Consider the following 4,946-nt stretch of genomic DNA (forward strand, 5'->3'; position numbering starts at 1 on the left):
TTATTACGGGGAATCTGCTGTTCTTTGGATCCACGAGTGTTTTAGTTTTTTTTTTTTTTTTTTTTTTTTTCTCTCTCTAACGCCTTCTTACCTCTCTCGGTCGTTTTCTTATTCCCATTGTCATCCCCTATTCTTTTTCTCTGTCTCTGTCACGGCAGATAATTTTAAACAATCAATCAATGAGTCTATCTTTCTAAGCACCCCCCCCCCCCTTTTCTCTCTCTGTCTCTGTCTCTCTCTTTCTCTTCCTTTCTTTCTTTCTTCCTTTCTCTCCCTTTCCCTCTCCCTCTCCCGCTCCCTCTCCCTCTCCCCCCCCTCTCTCTTTCTCTTTCTCTTTCTCTTTCTCTTTCTCTTTCTCTTTCTCTTTCTCTCTCCTCTCTCTCTCTCTCTCCACGAGTGCGTCACAGTACAACCAACGCCACAGTTCTTTTAATTCGTCAGATTAATAACTATGGGTTGTAAACTGCTCTAGAGTTATGCAATGATAAACATTTTGCTCCAAAACACAATACAGCGTCATTAATTCCACGCTCAAAATTTATTGTAGGAAATGTTTCATACGGACATTAAATCATATCCCGCGTGAATTTTATACGATGGAAATATTTTAGGTGATGGACAAAATTTTACATGTGAAGCTTTTCCCAATTACGCTTCACCGTGCATTATGCAACACCTCGGGGCTGCAACCGCGACAAATCAATATTGCAGTCTAAAAGAGAAATAAAATATGCAAATTATCAACATTAGATTAGAAAAAGAAAATATTATAGGCATTTATAACGCAGGCCTCGATGAAGGATAGCTCACAGGCTGTTGGCTATTCATTGGATATTCATTGTCTGTTTTCTTTGAGGCTGTTTAGCATCTTCCTCTTCCTATCTTCCTCTTCGGTCTTCATCATCTTATTTTATGATCAACATCTGCAACATCATATCCACCGTGTTTATTATTGGTTTCAAGTAATACTAAATTTATAATAGTTTATCATTTTTGTCTTTATCATTCGTTATAACTGTTAATTATTATTGCTATTGTTATTTATTATTATTATCATTATCATTATTATTATTATTGTTATCATTATTATTATTATTATTATTATTATTATTATTATTATTATTATTATTATTACTATTATCATCATTATCTATTATCATTAATATTTTTATTATCATCATCATTAGTATCATTATTGTTGTTGTTATTATTATTATCATATTATGATTATTATCCTTTTTATTATTATCATTATTATTAGCACTATAATAATGATAATAACAATAACAGTAATGATACTTATTATTATTATTATCATTATTATCATTATTTTTGTTCTCATCATTATTATTTAATTGTTATTATTATTGCTAGTTGTAGTAGTAGTAATATCATTATCATTTTTAAGATTATGTTTATTTTTCAATCTTTATTTTCATTATCACATTATTATTATTATTATTGTTGCTATTATCATTACTATTATTATTATTATTATCATTCTTATTATCATCATCATCATTATTTTATTTTTATTATTATTATTATTATCATTATTATTATTACTATTACTATTATTATTGCTATTATTATTATCATTACTACTACTATGATTATCATTATAATTATAATTACAATTATTACTATTATTGTTGTTATTGTTATTGTTATTATCATCATTATTATTGTAGTGTACGGCTGCGCACTCGCCGACTCTAAGGTCGATCTCGCCTGGACTGACATCGTCCTCGGGCGCCGAGTGGTTGAGGCCACATGCCTGCCTCCTCTACCACGGAACACAAGGACGCGGGGAACTCTACGATGCTACCATTGACTAGGATGAAACGTCCCGGGCTCCGCTTCCACCGACAATGCGGGCGCACTCGCTGTGCATCCGCACGAGGCTGGTGCTTCACCCGCCATTTGCGCCTCGCCCACGTGATTCTAGTGCGACTTCATAAGCCGTGACCAAAGCCATACGAGCCGCCAAAGACAGTGTTACGAACTAATGTGAACATGGTTATAAAAATAACCAAAGAACGTATTTTAAACCAAGTCTCGATACTTGGATGGCGTTGAAGTCTCCGAGGAAAAAAAAAGAAGAAGATTTATTTATTTTCTAAGTCCAATACCGTAGAGAGTTACAGCTCGAAATGCACAATTTCCACGCAAATTGTACATTGCTAGTTACCTATGTATTCTTTCCTTTATTATTATTTTTTGAATATTCTATCTCTTTGGCGACGCTTCCAAAGTGTCAATATAACCCCTGAAGAGAGTAATGGTTGTTACATATTTTGGCTGTTTGTTTTTCTCCCCCTCTCTCTTTTCATGGTGGTTCGGGTCCTTTGGGTTGTTTGGACTACCGAACTATCGGGTTGGTCTTCCGAAGCTTTGCCTATCTTCTTTTTTTCGCGCCATGCTTATGGGGAAGACAGTTCGGTCCTGACTTCTATGCTGAACAGTGGTTCCGCTCTCGGTATTGTGCTCGCTTTGGATTTACTTCGTCTTGGATTTACCTTGCTGTGGATTTACCTCGCTTCGCGCCAGTGTTGACGAATCCGTGTTTTGCAAGCTAAGTATTCTTATGGTTGTGTGTGGAAGACACCTGGTCTCTATTGGACTTTAGCGTGTGTCATACTGCACTACTATTTGCAACGTGCACTCTCTACCACGAAAATCCAAAGCAGCACTTTGATTTCACAAAGGGTCAGAGCATAAAAAGGACCACTCACTTAGAAGGAACACTGCTTGAGGATCCGTACCTCCAGTGTGCCATTTCCTATTCTTAAGCTAAGTTATTACTTAGTTGTTTTTTTTTGTTGTTGTTGTTTTTATGATTGGTTGTTTCTTGGTTTCTTTTTCCTTTTCCCCAGCTTGAGGATCCGTACCTCCTGGGAGAAAGATCTTCCACATTCTCGCCCGTATTTTTCGGGCCGTCTTAGCTTGTCTTTGCCGTTTTGTTTATTTGTTTTACTTTGCCTTGGTCGATTCCTGCCTGACCTTGTGGGTGTTCAGGCAGTCTTCGTGATCTATGCTCTTGTGGTGTTTTATTTTTCGATTTGGCTTCCGACGCTAAATTGTTTCTTACACCACGTTTTCCCTTCGTTACACAAGTGTTTTTATTCAGAGTTCCTCAGCACTATTCTTTTTATGTTAATCTCCATTCTGGGTTGGAGATTAACTTGTTTAAATTAGGGTTAGTGTATTTTTTTTTTTTTTTTTGTGCTATTACTTTGATTAAAAATGCTTACGAGTTGGGACGCCAACTTAGGGGTAAATGTTCGTGAGTTATTTTTTTTAACATCTGGTGTTGATTTCCACGTACATCACCCCCGCTGTGGTTAAATTGGTGATGTACGCAACTATCAATTTCTCATGACTGAATTATTTGTAGACCTCCCTAAAGAGTGTAACCTGTTCAATAAATATCATACCGTCATAGAACTTTCACTCAGTCCCAGTCAGGAAAACAAATGACATCGGTGTTAAGTTCTGGTTCTGACTAAAGCTGAATGCTTAAAGATCTTGGGCTTGGGTCTCCTAAACAGCACATTGCTGGTTACTCTATCTCGCAACCCTGAAAGGCTGTATAAAGGCTAGACAAATCAGAGTATATTAAGCTGATATCCTAGAATAGATTATAACTTTGCTACACCTGGGTTCCCACTGCCAGCAGGTGGATGCTCAGCCCGAAAGGAAGAGGAAGAATTTTATGATCTTGCATTTTTCTTCCATACACGTCCACGCAGACGCTCAGCCTACGCTATCTCCCTTTTCACATTTACACACTTACACATCCAACATTCAGCACACATATTCTGTATTTTCCTTCCACCCTCTTCTCATACAACATTCACACCCCCATACACAACACGCACGGTTCCCGAACCTACTAATCGGGTGGTGGCAGCGTGACGTAGGCCTGGAACCTTACATCTGTTCACTGCAGACGATTTTTTCCTGAATAATTTTATTCATATTCTCGGTCGAGCCCGAACTCAACCAGACACATAAAAATCTACTTGGTCTACGCCCCGCTACAATCATCATCATCATCATCATCATCATCATCATCATCATCATCATCATCATCATCATCATCATCATTATAATTATTATTTATATTATTATCATTACTATTATTATTACTTTATCATTGTCATTACTATTATTATTACTTTATCATTGTCTTACTATTATAGGTAATTATCATTATTGTTATTTTTATTATCATTATCATTATCATTATTACTGGAAAAAAGTAGTAACAATAATTGTTAGTATTATCAATATTAGTATTGTTGACAATATTATCATGAAACCGTCTCTATATCAATTATTTTAAGGCCAGCCTGTTTACAGGAAATTGTCAAAATATTTATATAAAAACTCCAAACTTGAATAACGAAGAAAAAAAAAATACATATACAGTATACATAATAAATATATAATATATACCTCTATTCGAAATGAATATAAGCATCATAGAACTGAAGCATACTGAAAATGCATTTAAATGAGACTAATTTTGTTAGTTAACTACCATCACTGAACGCTAAAATCTTTATAACGTCTCTCATGCGACGTTCCTCCTCTTAATATCTCCATGTATTATATCAACACAGTATCATAAATGCCTTCTCAAACAATCCATCTATTGAAACCCCTCGTCATTTTCTCCCTTTCACGGTGGCACTCCACCCTAGTCATCTTTCCTTGGAAAATATTCATTAAAACAACAAACACAAGGCTGCGCACAAAATAATGGAGACAAAAGCACCAATATTCTTGAGCAAACAGCTAGCAAGCGGCGGAAAGCAGGATAGTTCTTAAGTTATTTATTTGACTTTTCGAGGTCGGGGGCGAGTTAGCTCCACTTGGCTACATCAACAGACCGAAGAAAGACATTTTAACACAGAGTGGCGGGTGACACATGGAGACCC

The sequence above is a fragment of the Penaeus chinensis genome, chromosome 40 (genome assembly GCF_019202785.1).
Source record: "Penaeus chinensis breed Huanghai No. 1 chromosome 40, ASM1920278v2, whole genome shotgun sequence".
Lineage (NCBI taxonomy): Eukaryota > Metazoa > Arthropoda > Malacostraca > Decapoda > Penaeidae > Penaeus > Penaeus chinensis.